The 21,266-nt window shown below is 36.6% G+C and overlaps 1 protein-coding gene across 11 annotated transcripts in view; it reads left to right on the top strand.

Annotated features, from left to right (window-relative positions):
* The window catches only part of NCOA1 (nuclear receptor coactivator 1), a 219,034-nt gene that overhangs the window by 34,759 nt on the left and 163,009 nt on the right, over nucleotides 1-21,266 (top strand). For 7 of the 11 annotated variants that reach the window (XM_024998762.2, XM_024998756.2, XM_024998759.2 and 4 more), the window contains exon 2: nucleotides 19,309-19,453. The gene's annotated coding sequence lies outside the window, so the exon portion shown is untranslated. Of the gene's footprint in view, nucleotides 1-19,308; nucleotides 19,454-21,266 lie in introns of those variants that run through there. The other 4 variants (XM_024998757.2, XM_024998760.2, XM_024998761.2 and 1 more) reach the window with 2 other exon arrangements.

Raw genomic sequence — 21,266 nt, 5'->3', positions numbered from 1 at the left:
CTTTGGTCATGTAAGCCTGTAGATTTGTTTGCTTGTATATTTATTTATTTTTATAATTGGCTATTATGCAGAGTCTTCCTATCTTCATTTTAACTGAGAAATAAAGAAGAGATTTGTATAGCAAATCAAGCCATGAACTCTAGGGGCAAAAAGATTGGGTTTTGCCATTTATTAGTAAAGGGTCCTTGGATGTAACTTGACTTTAAAAAGATATATAATGAGAATAATAATACATCATTAGTAGGATTGTTGTGAGGATTACGTGAAATAATCTAGGGATGGGACTTTAATATGCTTTATCCTTCTGCTTTATTTACTCTTAAATTTTAAATAAACATTAAGTGGATGCAAAATAATATATTAAAAGTACGTACCTGGTAAAGAATACTATACAGCAAACTCTCATGTGCTTATCACCCTAAATTTTTATCTAGTTTGTTTTTAACCCAGTGTTCTACCCTTTAGACCAGTTACCACTTTTAATATTCATTTATTGCATTCTGTAGCCTATTCAGCTTTGTGTTATCAACAGATACGATGAAGTTTTTGAATTATTGGAGCAAGTCATTGAAAAAAAATTTTAACAGGGCAGCTGGAGTCTGAGCACTGAGGCAGGCCACCATAGCCCTGTTCATTGGTGGATGTTGTTGTTTAGTCGCTAAGTCATGTTCAACTCTTTTGCAACCCCAAGATTTGTAGCCCAGCAGGCTCCTCTGTCCATGGGATTTTCAACACAAGAATACTGGAGTGGGTTTCCATTTCCTTCTCTAGGGGATCTTCCCCGCCCAGAGATAGAGCCTGCATCTCCTGCTTTGGCATGTGGATTTTTCCTTTTTCTTTGTTTTATCGCCAAGCCACCTGGGCAGCCTTCATTGTTGGATACGGAGTGCTTAATTGGCATTTTCTGGGGTGGAGGTTTTATAGTTAGCTTCTCTTCTGCCTGGAAGTACATTTACCACTTAACTTTCTACCCTTTTTTCTCTACAAAGATATTTACAAGATCAGTATTAGATACATGGTCTCTTTTGTCCTTGTTCAGTAGCTAAGTTGTGTCCAACTCTTTGTGACACCATGGACTGCAGCACGCCCAGCTTCCTTGTCCTCCTCTCCTGGATTTTGCTCAAGTTCATGTCCATCGAGTCAGTGATGCTATCTATCTCTCCCTCCTCTGCGGCTCTCTTCTTTTGCCTTCAGTCTTTCCCAGCATCGGGGTCTTTTCCAGTGAGTCAGCTCTTCTCATCAGGTGGCCAAAGTATTGGAGCTTCACCTTTAGCACGAGTCCTTCCAATGAATATTGGATAATACTAAATTTCCTAATTTACCTACCTAATTTTTTATCATTATGCTATGAAAATTATTTGCTAATTTTTTGAAAAAAAAAAATCAGCCATATTTAGGATAATGATATAACAAACTCTTAGATGTTTTAGCTAGTGGTAAAATAGCATATTATATATTTTTAAAAATTGTTTTAGATTTCTCAGATTTTCTTTTTTTAGTCCTCAGTGTAATTCAACACAAACTAAGAATGTCTCTACTACTTTTTAGAAATAGAATTTTATTTGATAGTTCATTTAGTAGTTCTCACTAAAGATTGCAAAGTTCATTAGAGTTGCAACCAAAGATTTTCAGTTTTAGAATTAACAGTAGCTTATTTTTTTAGTGCTACATTTGTGAGTCTTCTAGTGGTCAGCAGAACTATCTGAAGAAGTTTTGGACAAAAGGTATTTAATACAGTTTTGATTTAAACAAAAATTATCAATGTGCTCACCATTAAGAGCTAGAGAAAGATAATTGTTTTAATAATTACATTCACCTTGCCATTTATTTATGTAATGACATTGTCTTGAGAATCTTTATTGTGACTAACACTGAAATTTCTGGCTGATCATCATCTGTTGAGCAGAAAAACCTGTTTTTTATACTTCTATAGTAATATGGTTCAGGGTCTGTGTTTCAGATTTTTGGCTTTTGTCCATTTTGTCTCTCAGGTGACTTAGTGATTTCTTTTCCCTACTGAGGCCCATTATTCTTAATCCAGTTTTTGTTTTCACATAGCTACTTCCTCGGAGAAGGCAATGGCACCCCACTCCAGTACTCTTGCCTGGAGAATCCCATGGATGGAGGAGCCTGGTGGGCTGCAGTCCATGGGGTCGTGAAGAGTCGAACACGACTGAGCAACTTCACTTTCACTTTTCACTTTCATGCATTGGAGAAGGAAATGGCAACCCACTCCAGTGTTCTTGCCTGGAGAATCCCAGGGACGGGGGAGCCTGGTGGTTGTCATCTATGGGGTCGCACAGAATCGGACACAACTGAAGTGACTTAGCAGCAGCTACTTCCTACTAGTTTATCATCTGGATGCAAATTAAACCTAACAACATGCAGCCACATTCCAGTCGTTGTCTCAGGTTACTTTATACTTTCCTTTGACTTTGTTCAGTATTTCTTTTGAAGTGTTAGAAGTCCAGAGTCCATGTGTGCTTAGATTTGGATGTACAGGACCTTTGCAGGTCACTTCAGCACTGGTAGGGAAAAGGAGGGACTGAGAAATGTCTAGAAGTAGGAAAAAAAAAAAGAATGTTTTAAATAGAGGATATCTTTTAAAAGGGATTGATTGCTATGCAACCAACGTCTTGTGGGCATTTCTTATATATCAGATTTCTTTATAGCCTCATCTTAGCAGTGTTAAAGCCTCATAATAAAAAATGCTCTTACAGCTTCCTGAGTGTTACAGTACAAGACTGCATGGATATGAAGGATCACCCTGGTAGAAGGTATAGAAAGAGATTTAGATGAAAGATCTTTGAACACACACATCTAAAATGAGGATTCTTCTAATAAGACTTTTGGAAGGAGGATGGCTAAAAAAGGAGGACAAAAATTCAGGAGATACACCCAAAACTTATATAATGATTTTTAAAAATTCAGGCGTGTGTGTGCTAACAAATCTGAAACTATTATACATGTACACTCATATTAAATAAGTAAATGGATAGTGAATTGTGGGACCAGGTTTCTTACTTTTGGTGAGTGAGGTTACAGATAACCATAGCAAGGGGAAGGCTAGAACAAACCATGTGGTACTAGATTAGGATTAGAGAAGTCAGGATGAACTCATGTTTAAGTTAATGTAGATATGGATACAGAAACAATAAATATATGTGGCCAAAAATACAGATGTTTATTTCCTAGATAGACATTTATTTCTATCTTGATAAAAGAACCTAGGAGCAGTGACACCCCCTTAGCACTGTGCACACGTAGCACTCAGATCTTGATTTCTGATACAATTCTCCAATAACAAGAATGCAGCTTCTTAGAAAATGGCTGATTCTAGGACTGGAGCAGGGAATTGCAAGATGAACCATGAACATTTTGTAGAGCCAGAAAGTAAACATACTCAAAAGCCAAAGAATGGGGCTTGGCTAAAAAATATAGGAAACAGTCTGAAAGAGCATCCAGACACCAAAACTGGATCAGTTTATAATCCGAAGTGTAAAGTGAATATCCCTCCATCCACACTGATTAAATGATTGAATAAAAAGGTATTCCCACCCCCCAATTATTTGTCTCATACAGAAGAACTCCAGATAGTTTATGCATACATTTCTCTCCTTCAAGGAGGTGGAATGTAACTGCCTAGCCTTTGAGTATGTGCTTCACATAGTAACTGAAGGGAATGGTTATTTATGTATTGGTGGGCTGCCGTCTATGGGGTGGCACAGAGTCGGACACAACTGAAGCGACTTAGCAGCAGCAGCAGCAGGTGCTGTTTACGGAGAAGGCAATGGCACTCCACTCCAGCACTCTTGCCTGGAAAATCCCATGGACGGAGGAGCCTGGTGGGCTGCAGTCCATGGGGTCGCTAAGAGTTGGACACGACTGAGCAACTTCCCCTTCACTTTTCACTTTCATGCATTGGAGAAGGAAATGGCAATCCACTGCAGTGTTCTTGCCTGGAGAATCCCAGGGACGGGGGAACCTGGTGGGCTGCCGTCTATGGGGTCACACAGAGTCGGACACGACTGAAGCAGCTTAGCAGCAGCAGCAGCAGGTGCTGTTTAGGGCTTCCCTGATAGCTCTTTAAGGTTAAATAAGTTAAAGACTAAGGTATTTTCATAGGATATAACATTAAAGAATATTGGTAATCTAAGTGGGAGCTATTGTAGGGGAATCGTAGATTTTGGGGCTGTTATATGTGTATGACTCTAATCTTAAGCAATCTTATAGAGTGTTCTATATGTTCTGATTAGAAGATTTAATCACAGACAGACAGTTATTTAGTGTCTATCCAAAGCTCACTGAAAGCATCAGATATGAGAGGATGGTTTAATGAATATTTTAATTATGTAGTCATCTGATTTCTTGTATCAGGTCTTCAGAGAATAAAAATAGTAAGATCGTGTCTTCTCAGTCTCCCCTAATATGAAAATGCCTGTACCATATTCTGATTTAATGATGTGCCATCTGTCTATAGATATATCACTTTGAATGATGTGCATTTTCTCAAATTATATTTGAAACTATAGTCCACTAGGTTCATTGTTCTTTTTACAAGTACATACTGTTCAGATACAAAATTTACATATTTCCTTCTTATCAAAAATGAAAACTTAAAACCCTGGGAACATGGACCCAATTTTGACACTCAGGACCCAATAGTGACACATAATATCACTGTCTCGCTGATATTATGAGCTTGATAGTGTCTGTTTCAGTTGCCTGTTGTTGTTTAACAAATCACTCCCAAACTTAGTGACTTAAAACCACATTGATTTATTCTTTTTACAGTTCTGTGGGCCAGGAATTTGGTTACGGCTTGGCTAGGGGATGTGGTATCAGCTGGTTTCATTCCCTCAGCTGGTAGCTTGGGCTGGACTGGATAGTCTAAGGAGACTTCCATTACAGATCTGGCACTTTGGTGTGCCTCCAGAGGACCTCTTCACAGCATGATAGTTTTGGGGTGTTCCGATTTCTTACATGGCTCCTAGCTTCCAAGAAAGAGAAAGGGCAAATGGTTAATCCTGCAGATCTTTGAAGCTTCAGTATGTCATTTTTGGTCACTGTTGGTCAAAGCAAGTCAAAAGGACAGCCAAGATTCAAGGAACTGTGATATAAGCATCATATCCTCATGGGTGGAGTGACATGCACACAGACTGATAAGGACTTGATGGCTGCCTTTTTTGGAGGATAGTTTGTGTCCATATCAACCAACTACCACAGTATCTTAATTTTTAATTTTGTTTACAAAGTTTTATTGGGATTAATCCTCTCTACATTGTATCTTAACTTGTAACCATTTCAAGTCCTCTTAGAGATTAGATTATACATATTAAATAAAAAGTATTTCCTTAATTAAGTAGAAAAAATTTGGTAAGTCTCACTCTTGTTGTTATCACTCACTTTGAATTTATCTTGATTTAGCAAGTATCTTGGATTACTTAGGATTGAAAATCATAGTTGCTGTGATCTGGAAGGTTTACTGACATATATCCATATATATTTTTTTAAGCTTTGCCTTCATAAACTTTGTGAAACAAAATTCTAGTGAAGGGTATCATAAGTATCATAATTTAAATTCAGACTCTCTTTGACTCAGAAAGTAATTCCAGTTCATGAGTACACAAACATTCTTTAGAGCATTGTGAATAAAGGAAAAATATTGGAAGTAATATGAGTTTGTCCATGAGAAACTGGTTAGACAGTTATGATATATTCATGTGTAATATAATGAAGTTGCTAAGAAGAAAAAGAGCATGAGAGAATTCTTTAAGGAATGATATGAAGTAAGTTCTAAGACGCATTAAGTTAAAAAAATCATCATGAGAAGCTGTATAATATGCCATCATTTTCATTAAAAATACATATAAATGCTTTTTAATATATAGAATACCAGTGAATACACAGTAAGCAAGGGAAAGGAGCTGAATGACTAAGGGAGACTTTCTGTTCATCATAACCTGTTAGTACAGTTTACTTTTTATAACAGGAATGTGTGTTAACTGCTCTAAGAATCAGCTTAAATACTCCTCTGATAGCTTTATTTCATTTGTTGATTATCTTCTTGCATAGGGCAGAATGTTGGTGTGCCATTCAGACAGGAGCCTAAAGGCCAGTAGGAAAAGGTGAATAAACACAGGTACCATGTCAGCAGGCTGCTTGTCAAAGTTGTAATTTTTGCATCGTCCAAACACTTTGCCATTGTTTTTACTGAACTGTTTATTGTTTTATTGTATCTAGGAGTTCTTTATATTCCAGAAACAAGATTTTTATGAGATACTCTTAGATATTTTCTCCATGTTTGTGTCGTCTTTACATTTTCCTAACACTGTCTATGGAAGAGCAGAATTTAGTGCAATATCTCATGTTTTTTCTTTTATGGTCCCTGCTTTTTGTGTCATATCAAAAAATTCTGCCTAACTCATGGATTGGCAAACTATAGCTAGTTCAGTTTGCTGCTTGTTTTTATAATTAAAGTTTTATTGGAGCGTAGCTATGCCTGTTTATTTCCATGTTCTCTATAGCTTCTTTCTTGCTGCAGGACAGAGTTAAGCCCACAAAGCCTAAAATATTTAATGTCTGACCCTTTACAGAAAAAGTTTGCCAACCTCTGGGTTAATCTCAGTTTAGTTCAGTCACTGAGTTGTGTCTGACTCTTTGCAACCCCATGGATTACAGCGCGCCAGGCTTCCCTGTCCATCACTATCTCCCAGAACTTGCTCAAACTCATCCAGTTGGTGATGCCATCCAATCATCCATCCAACCATCTCATCCTCTGTCGTTCCCTTCTCCTCCTGCCTTCAATCTTGCCCAGCATCAAGGTCTTTGCCAGTGGGTCAGTTCTTTGCATCAGGTGGCCAAACTATTGGAGTTTCAACTTAAGTATCAGTCCTTCCAGTGAATATTGAGGACAGATTTCCTTTAGGATTGACTGGTTTGATCTTCTCAAAGTCCAGGGGACTCTCAAGAGTCTTCTCCAACACCACAGTTCAAAAGCATCAATTCTTCAGCACTCAGCTTTCTTTATAGTCCAACTCTCAAATCCATACATGACTACTGGAAATACCATACCTTTGACTAGATGGACTTTTGTTGGCAAAGTAATGTCTCTGTTTTTTAATATGCTATCTAGGTGGGTCATAGCTTTTCTTCCAAGGAGCAAGCGTCTTTTAATTTTTTGGCTGCAGTTACTATCTGCAGTGATTTTGGAGCCCAAGAAAATAAAGTCTATCACTGTTTCCATTGTTTCCCCATCTATTTGCCGTGAAGTGATGAGACCAAATGTCATGATCTTCGTTTTCTGAATGTTGAGTTTTAAGCCAGTTTTTTCACTCTCCTCTTTCACTTTCATCAAGAGACTCTTTAGTTCCTCTTTGCTTTCTGCCATAAGGGTGGCGTGTCATCTGTGTATGTGAGGTTATTGATATTTCTCCTGGCAATCTTGAGTCCAGTTTGAGCTTCATCCAGCCTGGCATTTCAAATGATGTAAATTAATATATAAATTAAAGTAAAATAAATTAAAAATTAAAATAAAATAAAAAATATATAAATATAAAATTTAATATATATTAAAAAAAATAAAATATAAATAAAATGCATATAAATTAAAGAAACAGGGTGACAATATACATCCTTGATGTACTCCTTTCCCAGTTTGGAACCAGTCTGTTGTTCCATGTCCAGTTCTAACTGTTACTTCTTGACCTGCATATAGATTTCTCAGGGTTTCTCACTAGGTTCCCTGGGTTAACCTAGTGTCCCCCAAATTTTCTCCTATGTTTTCCTTTAGGAATTTTATAGTTTTATATTTTAAATGTTTAAGTCTATTAATTTTTATATAAGATATGAGGTGTGTGTTGAGGTTTTTTTTTTCCTTCCCCATATAGATTGTCATTTGTTCTAGCATTAGTTGCTACAAAGACAGTTCTTCTTCCATTGAATTACCCTGGTACTTTTGTTGAAGATCAAATTGATTGACTGTTAATATGTAGATCTGTTTCTGGACATCTCTTCTGTTCCACTGATCTGTGTGCTTATCCTTATGTCAGAATTACAATATCCTGATGACTTTAGCTTTATATAAAGTATTGAAGGACTTCCCTGGCAGTCCAACGGTTAAGACTGTGCTCCCACTGCAGGGGGCGTGGCTTCCATCCCTGGTCTGGAAACTAAGCACTCATAGGGTGCAGAGTGGTGCCCCTTCGTCCCCTCTCCTCCCCCAGCGCAGACTGAGAATAAAGAGACCTTAATTAAAAAATAAAAAGTACTGAAATTAGGTTGTATAAAATTTCCAATAATGTTCTTTTTTAGAATTATTTTTAGTGTTATAGGTTCTGTGCATTTTCATATAAATTTTAGAATCAGCTAACCAGTTTTTACGAAAAAAGCTAGGTGGGGTTTTAATTGGGATTTATGTTAAATCTATATACTAGTTTGAGGAGAATTGATACCTTCATGTTGATTAATCTGATTTTTTAAAACAGTATACCTTTATTTATTGAGGTCTTTGATTTCTCACTTGGTGTTTTGTATTTTTGAGCACAGGACTTTTCTGTTTGTTTTGTTATATTTATCTTAAATCTTTCTTTTTTGATGCCAGTATAATTGCTACTGTTTGGTTAATTTATTTCTAATTAATTGCTGCCATATAGAAATACAGTTGAATTTTGTATGTTGACTTTGTATCCTGACATTTTGCTGGATTCAAAGCAAATTTAGTTTTAGTAGTAGATTCATTGGGATTTTCTGTATAGACTGTAGCACTTGTGGGAAAAAAAGATAGTTTTGTCTTCTTTTTTTTCCCACACCTCTGTGCTTTTATTTCGTTTTCTTACATTATTGTACTGACAGTACAGTGTATTGCTGAATAGGAGTTATGAGAGCAGATGTTCTTGCCTTGTGCCTGATCTTAGAGGGGAAGCATTTAGCCTTTTATGATTATGTATGGCATTAGCTGTAGATTTGTTGTAAATTCATGTCTTAGGCTGAGGACATTCCCTTCTGTTCCTAGTTTTCTGAGTTTTGAATCATGAATGGTTGTGGGGTTTCCTAAATTTTTTTTAGATGATTGCTTATATTGATATGTTGGATTACATTGATTCATTTTTTTTTTCTATATTGAACTAATATTGTATTCTTGGTATTAATGTTATTTGGTCATTATATATATTCCTTTCTGTATATTGCTAGATTCATTTTTCTAATATTCGGTTAAGGTATTTTGTGTTATACTGTCCTTATAAAATGAATTGGGAAATGTTTACTCTTATTTCTGGAAAATTTATGTAATATTATTATGATTTCTTCCTTAGATGTTGGTAGAATTTACCAAGGAAGCCATTTGTCATGGACCTCTCTTCATGGAAAGATTTTAAATGATGAATTAAATTGTCTTAATACTTATTAAGAGTTATGTTATTTAATTTATTGAGTAAACTTGGTAGTTTGTCTTTCAAACTTTCAAGGAATTGGTACCAAGGAATTGGTACATTTTAACAAAATGCAGGTCAGGAAGCAACAGTTAGAATTGGACATGGAACAACAGACTGGTTCCAAATAGGAAAAGGAGTTCGTCAAGGCTGTATATTGTCACCCTGTTTATTTAACTTATATGCAGAGTACATCATGAGAAATGCTGGACTGGAAGAAACACAAGCTGGAATCAAGATTGCTGGAAGAAATATCAATAACCTCAGATATGTAGATGACACCACCCTTACGGCAGAAAGTGAAGAGGAACTCAAAAGCCTCTTGATGAAAGTGAAAGTAGAGAGTGAAAAAGTTGGCTTAAAGCTCAACATTCAGAAAACGAAGATCATGGCATCTGGTCCCACCACTTCATGGGAAATAGATGGGGAAACAGTGGAAACAGTGTCAGACTTTATTTTTCTGGGCTCCCAAATCACTACAGATGGTGACTGCAGCCATGAAATGAAAAGACGCTTACTCCTTGGAAGGAAAGTTATGACCAACCTAGATAGCATATTCAAAAGCAGAGACATTACTTTGCCAACAAAGGTCCGTCTAGTCAAGGCTATGGTTTTTCCAGTGGTCATGTATGGATGTGAGAGTTGGACTGTGAAGAAGGCTGAGCGCCGAAGAATTGATGCTTTTGAACTGTGGTGTTGGAGAAGACTCTTGAGAGTCCCTTGGACTGCAAGGAGATCCAACCAGTCCATTCTGAAGGAGATCAGCCCTGGGATTTCTTTGGAAGGAATGATGCTAAAGCTGAAACTCCAGTACTTTGGCCACCTCATGCGAAGAGTTGACTCATTGGAAAAGACTCTGATGCTGGGAGGGATTGGGGGCAGGAGGAGAAGGGGACAACAGAGGATGAGATGGATGGATGGCATCACTGACTCGATGGACGTGAGTCTGAGTGAACGCTGGGGGTTGGTGATGGACAGGGAGGCCTGGTGTGCTGCGATTCATGGGGTTGCAAAGAGCGACACAACTGAGCGACTGATCTGATCTGATCTGATTGCCATAAAGTTGTTTGTAATAGTCTCATGTTATTCTTTGAATATCTGTACAGTTTCTAGTGCTGTCCTCTTTTCATTCTTGATATAGTTAATTTGTGGCTTCTCTCTTTTTCTGGCCGGAAGTTTATTCAGTGTTATTGAAATTTTCAAAGAACTAGATTTCAGTTTCATAAATTTTTGTGTTGTGTTTTGTTTCAGTTTTGTTTCTTCCTTCTAATTCCTTTGTGTTTATTTTGCTTTTTCTACTTAAGGTGGAGGTTTAGATTATTGAGGCAAAACTTATGTTTTTTAATATAAGCAGTTTATGTTTTATGCTATCAGTTTTTCTCTAAGAACTGCGTTAGTGGTATCCCACAAATTTTGGTATGTTCTCTTTTACTTTTCAATTAAAATTTTTTTCTAATTTCCCTTAATTTTTAATCTTTGAGTTATTTAGAAATATATTGTTTAATCTCTAACCTTTGATAATTCTTAATGTATCTTTCAGTTATTGATTCTAACTTAATTCTGTTTTGGTCAGAAAAAACGCATTATTTATTTTTAATTCTTTTAAATATTTTGACGTTTGTTTTCTGGCTCAGAAAGTGGTATTTCTTGGTGAATGCTCTATGTAGCCTTGAAAATTATGCATTTTCTGATTTTGTTGTGTATAATGTTCTATAAATGTTCAGTTAGGTCATGTCAGTTGATAGTGTTTTCAAGTCTTCTATATCTTAGTGATTTCCTGTTTTCTTGTTCTTTTAATTAATAGCAGAAGCATATTAATGTCTATAACTGTAATTATGGATTTGTCTCATCTCCTTAGAGTTTTATCATGAATTGATCCTTTATCATTAATGTTCCTCTTTATCATTGGTAATATTCTGTATTCTGAAGTCTGCTTTGTCAGATATTAATGCAGTCATGCTATCTTTTCTTTCCTTTCCAGCCTTTTACTTTTAACCTATGTCTTTGTACAGAAAGTGTCTTGTGGATAGCATATGATTGGATTATGTTTAAAAAATTTGATCTGATAATCTCTACCTTTTAATTGGGTGTTTAGATAATTTCTATTTAAGGTAGTCATTTGGAAAGTTTGGATTTAAACCTTCCATCCTTCTAGTTATTTTCTATTTGAATCCTTTTTATTTTTTCCTCTTTTTATGCCTTCTGTTGAATTAGTCATTTTTCATAGTTTCATTTTATCTAACTTTCGGCATATCCTATACATACACACAGGCACATTTTAGTGGTTGCTGTAGGTCATGGTTTCTTCACTGTGGCACTGTTGGTCTTTTTGGTTGGGTAATTCTTTGTTGTTGGGTCATGGCGGAGATATCCTGTGTGCATGCAGCATTTTTAACATTCCTGGTCTCTGTCTACTAGATGACAGTAGCACCCACTTCCTGCCCCAAATTGTGACAACCAGAAATGTTTCTAGACTTTGCTGTATGTCTCTGAGGGGTCCAAACTGCTCCTGGTTGAGAACCACTACTCTCAGGTTTAAAAGGTATATCTTTTAAAAAGATATATAAGTTAAAAATCTTAACTTATCATATTCTTTTTTCCACGTTTTTTAATATCACATTTTTTCTTTAAATAATATTATACTACTTCATGTGTCATATAATACCTTATACACAGTATGGTTCAACTTCCTACCTACCAGCTTTATACTTTGTTGTCATAAATTTTATTTCTTTATATGTTATTAACCCTACATTATCATTTTTTACTTTAGTTCATGTGCACCCTTCTAAAATGAGTAAACTATGAAAAAATAGTCTATTTACCTTCTCTTTCCAGTGCTCTTCATTTCCTTTTGGTAGGTCCAGATTTTCACCTGGTAATTTTCACTGCTGCCTAAAGAACTTCCTTTAACATCTCTGGTGTCTGAAGGCAGTGAATTCTCTCATTTTAGTTGTAAAAAATTCTGTCTTCCTTCAATTAAAAAACATTTTTTTTGGTGGTTATAGAACTCTGTGTTCAGCTCTTTTTTTTTTCTTTCAGTACCTAAAAGGTATTATATTCAGTACTGTCTTTGACTTGTATAATTTTCTGAAGAAAATTTTAATCTTTGTTGTTTGTGTGTAGTAGTTATTTTTTTTCTCTGTCTTTGAGATTTTTATTTTTGTTTTTCTACAGTTGACTATGATATACCCATGTATGTTTGTTTGTGTGTGTGTGCTTTGGTATTTATCTTGATTGGGGTTCTCTGGGATTTTTTGCTCTCTGGTTTGTTGTCTTGGATATTTCTGGGAAAATTCTTGGCCATTATCATATTCATGTATTTCTTATATCTCATTATTTTTGCTTTTTTCTCCTGGGGCTCCAATTAAATGGATGTAATACGTCTTGATACAGTACTACACCTCTTGGATGCCCGAGCTGTGTTTTTCCTTTAGTTTTTCTAAGCTGTAGTTTCACTTTATTATTTCTATTGTCTTTAAGTTCACTGATTCTTTCCTCATCTGTGTTCAGGCTGCTCTTAAGGCTGCCAAAGAAATTTTTCTTCTCTAATGTAAAACAATTTTTTTTGTTGTTTCTAGCTTTTCTATTTTACTTTTTTAAAGTTTTCATCTCACTGTTGAAAATTTCCATCTCTTTATATATGCTGGTCCATCTTTTCTACTAGATCATTTAGCATACTTATTTTAGAATCGTTGATAATTTAAATGAATTGATCAGTCCTGATTCTGCTGATTTCTTTATCTCTTAACAAAGAGTTATTTTTTCTTGCTTTTGTGGATGCTTGATAATTTGTGATTTAATGCTCGTCATCATGTATAGAGAGTAGGAGAGATTGAAGTGATTCTCTCCTGTTGGGTTGTTTGTGTCAGAGATTGAGTCAACCTAATCCTGAAATGAGCTGGGTTTGGAATTTGTGGCCATTTATTACCTTCAGTGAGCTTCAAAATTCTCAAGTGACTGGCTGGTGTTGCCTTGTGTTGTGAATGTGGTGTGTGGTACTACAGAATTTTTCTGTAATGCTATATTACCCCCATCGTTCAACAGTCTTTGCACATCTGTTTGTGGAGAGATTTCATGTTACTTTCTTTCTCCCAGTGATAGATTATTGTTGCTTGTTACCCAGAGCTGTGCTTGTGGGATAGGGCAGGGTTCTCTTCTGTTCTGATCCAAACTCAGTCCTGATCAGGCCTTACAGAACTCAGTGGTAGGACTTTATTAGCTTTCCTGCTTTCTCTTCCCTGGATGGTCAAACACTGTCATGCATTTGTGATTGGTCTTGGGCAGGAATATCCTTTTCCTCCCTTGTAGTAGTACATTTCTATTGTTATTAGTGCAGGATCCCTGACCCAAGACTTTTCCTTCCCCCCTCCCCTACAGTGGCAGACGGTTGTTTTTTTGCCTGTATATTCTCATAGCACCATTGTATCTTTGCCTGTGTCTGAGAGCTTAAGAGTGTTTTCTTCTCCGTGTCTGGATAAGGCATTTGCTTCTGTTTGCTAAAGCAGTGGATTTTTGCCTGGATTCTGGTGTGAGAGAGTTTTCTGTCGTTCCCCCATGTTGGGGACAGGTTGGGGAATCAGGCAAGGCTTCAGACCCGTACTTGTCACCTCATACACACTTGCTTCAATGATGAGGGACTTTCTCTGGTTTCCTGTCCTACCTCTGATCTTTCTTGTGAGAATCTGGTTGAGGCATGAAGAAGAAATTGCAACTGAGTGTAAACTCCCCTTGTGTTTGGGGTTTCCAGCCATTCCTAACTGATATAGTAGTTCATATTTGGTCACTTAGAATTTGTTAAAATCTTAACTGATTTTTTTTCCCTGTATACTTGTATGAGGGCCACTTCTTTTTCTGGGAACCTGCCAAAGGTAAAACAGTTTGTACAGTCTCTCCCTGGAGGAAATTTCCCTCTTTGGAATTGAATTACTTGGTTGCCTTCTGACTTCAATTCTTTATTAGATTCAAGAGAAGTTTTGATTTTATGTATCTGGCTTTTTCTCACACTCTTTTGCGGCTTTCTGCATTCTAAGTGGAAGTAGAACTACTTAGAGTTCTTGACAGAGTTTGCTTTTTCAAACTGCTGCTTATTCTGAACCCCCTTGTTTTCTCTTGCCTTTATTTGTCTCTTGAGCACTTGGTCATTTAGGATTGAACCCAAGGGGCTATTTCTTCCATGAATCTTTCTCTGATCTTACTAAGTAGAATGGAACATTTTTTTTGCTTCTACAGCTGTTTTGATTCTTGTAAAACTATATTTCATTTTTGTAGACCCATTGAAACCCTCATTGAGGTTAGGCAGCTTTCAGAATTTGAGGCTTTTCAACCTGAGAACTGTCCTTCTGCTTTCAAAGTTTATGACTGTTATGGTTGATAGATTTTAGATAGGACCATAAAGTAAACTTGAGATAAAAAGATAAAGAAATATACAAGAGAACTTATATTTATTAACGGAATAAAATTTTGTGAAATCACATCACATAGTTTCATGTACTGCTTGGTTTGTTCAGTTGTTGCTCTTGAACTAAATTATTTTCAGAAATATGACTTAAATTTATAGAATCTAATTTCTTAAAACTGTGAGCTTAGTTATGCAAGCTAGTATATGTTCACACAATGAAATATCATGGAAGCATATCCTAACATGGAAAATCTGCAGGATATAATGAGCGAAAAAAGATAATGTGCAAAATTAAATATTTTATGTAAGAAGGCAGGAATAATAAGACTATATTTGCAGTTAAGTGTATTTGCATAAAGAATCACTGGAAGCATATACATATAAGAATGTATAATAAACATTTATTTATACTTTAATAAAAGTGGTGACATATAGTAATCAAGGGCAGCATGAAACCACATGTGGATGATAGAGAAATGAGACTTCTCAAATATGTTTCTTTTTACATCATTTAAATTTTTTGATTTATGTGAATGTGGTATATATTCAGAAAAATTAAAGTTAGTAAACATAACTATGTGAACCTTAAAAGATAACAGGAAGATTTGAAAAATCCATTGGAACTGATAAAAAAATGTTGGCTTGTGAAATAAAAATTGTGTGAGATACTTCTGTTTTTACATAAAGTATATTTTAGAAATGAAAAGGTAAATACAAAGCATGGAGATTGCAGAGATCATGGTTTTATGAATCTGGCTCTAGATAGATAAATACATAAAAAGGCTGGTTTTCTAACATGATTAGGGAGGTTTTGGGTCTAGACCCAATTAGGATGATCCCTCAAAGTACAAAGGAGCACTGTGTACAGACAGCAACTGTAACAGAAATACACCACTCACAGTGGACTGGGAACCATTTCTTACTCATGAAGCTACTAGGCATCTCCTTGGAAACTGGTAAAATGTATCTAACTGTTGTCAAGAATAGAACATGAGAATACCAAAGAATATTCTTATCACAAATTAAATCATAAAAAGAAACAATAATTACATTACAGAAATGGATAATAGCCTGGAAATCAACCTTGTTGTAGACAAATGAAATGTATAAAAAGAAATTTATAAATCAAAAAGAAGTTTACTTAATTACTTAAAGTTGTTAGGAAAACTGGCAATTTGAAATACAGGTCAGTTTAGAATTAAATCTCTTTCCATTCATCATTTGCAATGAAGTATTCAGAAACAGCCCACAGAAAAGTAAAAACCAGAGTATCTATCCGTTATTGTTGAAGGGGAAGAAATTTCTAAGCAAAGAAATAATAAGAGAGATGAAAAAACGCACTGATGGATAAATCTGGCCACCTGAAAATAGAAACTTTTGTATTAAAATCCAGCGATAGACTGAGAAAAATGTTAAAAGTAGATGAAAGAAATGGTGTTTTCACAATATAAATAACCTACACACATGGTTAAGGAAGACATAAAACCCCTTTCCCATTCTGCCCCATGTGGGGCTGGAAGAGTGAGAGTTGCACATTTGCCAACAGAGGCAGTGTGGTTATGGAAGAAGGATCTGATTAATGACATGGATGGCATTCAATGTCTGACTAACTTTGAAGACCTTAATGTTATAGCAGGATTAGTCCACATGGTTGTGTGGTTTTCATTAGCAGGTGGTTAAATTGACCCAGGATTAGGAATTTGAGAGTGGTGAAGTGGAAGAAAGAAACTAACATACTTGGTAAACTGATAGCCTGGGTGGTGACAACCCACATTTTGAGATTGGTGACAACACACAACTGGAGAGATGAGTGTAGGTAGAGTGCGTCTGAGGGCTTGAGTCTGGACCCTCAAGTGGAATGAGAGTGGAATATTCAATGACAAAGACAAGAAGAGGGTAGGACGGCTAGATGGCATGACTCTGAGGGAAGGGTTGGGATTGCTTATGAGTTAGGGTCTGGAAATGTCACTGTGGACAGAGATGATTCCTATGACCTTATTAGTCTTTACTCCCGAGGGTTTGTTTCAAGAGGCGGATTTAGCCTAGTGGCTGAGACTAAGTTCAGTGATAAGGCTGAAGATATAGAGGTCATTTGTTTTACTATGTAAAAGGGGTTTCCAGAGGTCCCTGTGGAGAAGGTTGGAAGGAAGGACCGCAGTTGGGGAAAACATGCAGTGGGTGAGAGAGCAAAGAGAACACTGTGGGCATGAAAACAGGAGCGACAGCAGTCAGTCACAGTAGTTTATGCTTTGAATAGAGCCCAAGAGTGACAGGGATGGGAGCCACAGGTACAAGGAACTAGCAAGATTCCTGAGTTGATCTGTGGTATAAAGATCATTTCTGGAGCTTCATCCACCTTGTCTTTGTGGTCTAAAGGGAGTATTAGTGAAAAGCTTAACCCTGGGTGGTAAAACCTTAAAGCAGTTCAGATCAGTCGCTCAGTCGTGTCTGACTCTTTGCGATCCCATGAATCGCAGCACGCCAGGCCTCCCTGTCCATCACCAACTCCCGGAGTTCACTCAGACTCATGTCCATTGAGTCAGCGATGCCATCCAGCCATCTCATCCTCTGTCGTCCCCTTCTCCTCCTGCCCCCAATCCCTCCCAGCATCAGAGTCTTTTTCCAATGAGTCAACTCTTTGCATCAGGTGGCCAAAGTACTGCAGTTTCAGCTTTAGCATCATTCCTTCCAAAGAAATCCCAGGGCTGATCTCCTTCAGAATGGACTGGTTGGATCTCCTTGCAGTCCAAGGGACTCTCAAGAGTCTTCTCCAACACCACAGTTCAAAAGCATCAATTCTTCGGCGCTCAGCCTTCTTCACAGTCCAACTCTCACATCCATACATGACCACTGGAAAAACCATAGCCTTGACTAGACGTACCTTTGTTGGCAAAGTAATGTCTCTGCTTTTGAATATGCTATCTAGGTTGGTCATAACTTTCCTTCCAAGGAGTAAGCGTCTTTTCATTTCATGGCTGCAGTCACCATCTGTAGTGATTTTGGAGCCCAGGAAAATAAAGTCTGACACTGTTTCCGTTGTTTCCCCATCTATTTCCCATGAAGTGATGGGACTGGATGCCATGATCTTCGTTTTCTGAATGTTGAGCTTTAAGCCAACTTTTTCGCTCTCCACTTTCACTTTCATCAAGAGGCTTTTGAGTTCCTCTTCACTTTCTGCCGTAAGGGTGGTGTCATCTGCATATCTGAGGTTATTGATATTTCTCCCGGCAATCTTGATTCCAGTTTGTGTTTCTTCCAGTCCAGCGTTTCTCATGAGGTACTCTGCATATAAGTTAAATAAACAGGGTGACAATATACAGCCTTGACGAACTCCTTTTCCTATTTGGAACCAGTCTGTTGTTCCATGTCCAGTTCTAACTGTTGCTTCCTGACCTGCATATAGGTTTCTCAAGAGGCAGGTCAGGTGGTCTGGTATTCCCATCTCTTTCAGAATTTCCCACAGTTTATTGTGATCCACACAGTCAAGGGCTTTGGCATAGTCAAAAAAGCAGAAATGGATGTTTTTCTGGAACTCTCTTGCTTTTTCCATGATCCAGCGGATGTTGGCAATTTGATCTCTGGTTCCTCTGCCTTTTCTAAAAGCAGCTTGAACATCAGGAAGTTCATGGTTCACATTATTGCTGAAGCCTGGCTTGGAGAATTTTGAGCATTACTTTACTAGCATGTGAGATGAGTGCAGTTGTGCGGTAGTTTGAGCATTCTTTGGCATTGCCTTTCTTTGGGATTGGAATGAAAACTGACCTTTTCCAGTCCTGTGGCCACTGCTGAGTTTTCCAAATTTGCTGGCATATTGAGTGCAGCACTTTCACAGCATCATCTTTCAGGATTTGGAATTTAAGCAGTTAGGCTTTAAATAATGAGAGCTAGTAGGGCTCACTTTTCTCAAGTATTCTCTGATGTCTGCAGAGTCCCACTGTTTGGCGTTAACTTTGAGGTAGAATGGGAAGATACAGCACTACCATTAATTCAGTAAGGTGGGCCATTTGTTACGTTCCCACTGCCAGTGACCTAGGAATGAATGATAGCCATCATATCAGGCACTTCTTTGTCACAGAGCTATCTTCTGCTGGAAATCCTGTTTCTTCCTACTGTTGCATTTTACCTGAAACTGAGTCCTGAGGCCACCGCTGCTGGGGTGACTTCAGCAACTCTGATGAGTGAGTCAGAAGCTTAGGTCCCTTACCTCCTTAAATTATCCATATGAAGCCTAATTTGCGGCATACCTCCTTTGGGTATCTGAACCTTTTTAAAGCCAGTAGCTAATTACCACTGATAACTTTATCTGTTTATTTAATCTTTATTCTTTATTTTCAGTTTTTCATATCTGTGGTAGGGACAAGAATGGGAATTAGAATTTCTTGAAAAACTAAAGCATTTGTGTGAGAATCTTTGTATGCTTATAGGGAAACAATGATGTGTCACTGTATCTAAAATCTAATGTCTTTTCTACTTTAGATCCATCCATACTAATGGGATGTGACTGGAACCGACTCTGATGATAAAAATCACGGACCACCAGACAAGATCAGGCAGTAAGAATTTTTGCTTCCAAATGAAGACACCGACATTTATAACTTCTACTTACTCTAAGGTATTCAAGGTACAGCTTTACTTTAATTTAACTCCTTGGCAGTCAGTGTATAATGTTGATTTCTATCTATAAAGATTTTATAAGTTTAAAAATTTCTATGTTAGAATGGTTAGCTTTTAGGGATGCATCCACTCCCCTCTCCACATTCCCCCAAATCTGAGATGAGATTCAGATTTTAAAAGGAGGTAATCCTTATAATTAGAAAAGCATGTCAATTATTAGAAATATACTGAGTGCAGGTTACGACTCAGTATAGAAGAACTGGAATAAAATAAATGCCTAAAGTTTAATTATTATTTTATTTATGTCATGACCCTGTGAGATGAACATTTGAATTCAGCATGTGCTTCCATGATACAAGAGACTTATCCCTTGGTTTGATTAAGAAACCTCTCTTTCCTATTCTCCTAAACTTACTGTGAAGAGTTTTCTATTCACCAAGAAGTGTCACTTATACTCCCCATAGACTCCCTTTAGGACCTTTGGGATCTGATGGGTTAGTTTCACTTGGATCAGAAAAGCCAGATATATAATTAAAGAGTCAAATGATACTTCCAAATCAGGGGGTGGCTGTCCACTTTAAAGACTACATAAGACAATTGAAAACAATCAAAGGAAACATAGTATCAACGGAAAACACAGTGCTCTCTATTTTTCTAAAATAGGTATGAAATCCAAAGAGGGTACAGTTAGTTTGGTGTTTATTTAAAAATAAAGTATTTTCTTGTTAATTGTATGTTTCCAAATAGGCAGGAATTTATGGAAAGACAATTATTTTCAGTGAGAGAGTTGGTTGCTTCTTTGTATTTGCTAGGATATAGAGTAGATGAAAAATCTAAGAAAAATGTATCACTTATTACTTGGATTTTAAATTTCATTTTGTTCTGTTTCGAAAGAAGAACTTATAAAGCAGTAAATTCTAAAATACAAGAATCCATAATAGAACACCTAAGATTGCTTCAGTTAAAATAAATGGATTGCTTTCTAAAAGGGGGTGGTGTAATTGAGCAGTTCTTATCAAAGAAAAATTACCTTGAATCAAATAGCAGATGAAAAAGAGGTTGTTTTGATGAGAAGTTTTAAAAGTTCTCTGGCAGCTAGCACATACATTGAACTTTTAGAAAACTTTTTGGTGTCACTTTGAATCAAATGGCAATGATGATTAAATATGTAATTTAACTTATTACTATAACCATTTCCCTTATTGTTTTTTAAGATTTTTTTTTGATGTGGTCATTTTTAAAAATCTTTGTTGAATTTGTTACACTATCGCTTCTGTTTATGTTCTGGTTTTTTGGCCAGGAGGTATGTGGATCTTAGCTCCCTGACCAGGGATTGAACCCATACCCTCTACATTGGAAAGTTAAGTCTTAACCACTGGACTGCCAGGGAAGTGCCTAACTTATTTTTTAAAGATACCTTTCCTTCTTGCTTTCATATAACAGCATTAGTTGAATTGTTAAGCTTTGTAGCGAGTAATTCTAAATGTGTAGAAGGATATAGGTTATTCTGTAATTTCATTATGAATGAAGTTGAAGACCTCTTTCACTCAGAATGTTTACTCTGGGGCTAGGGAGGCTAAACTAAATGTCATCTAAAAACCATTTAAAAGCAATTATGAAATGAGCACTTAAAATCATAGTTTAGTATTCTTTTCTAAGTAATATAGTTAAGTTCTATATTCAGATGTCAACAAAAAGATTAGAGAATTGGAAATTCTGATCAATTGAATTTTGTGACTGATTGGTTGTGGTTGTTGGCTGTTCATGGTTCTACTTGTGAAAGTGCCATATAACCAAATTAATTTGCTTACATCCTGAAA

Source organism: Bos taurus, chromosome 11 (genome assembly GCF_002263795.3).
Source record: "Bos taurus isolate L1 Dominette 01449 registration number 42190680 breed Hereford chromosome 11, ARS-UCD2.0, whole genome shotgun sequence".
Lineage (NCBI taxonomy): Eukaryota > Metazoa > Chordata > Mammalia > Artiodactyla > Bovidae > Bos > Bos taurus.
The sequence above is the reverse complement of the archived record's forward strand: the minus strand, read 5'-3'. Positions and strand labels throughout refer to the sequence as shown.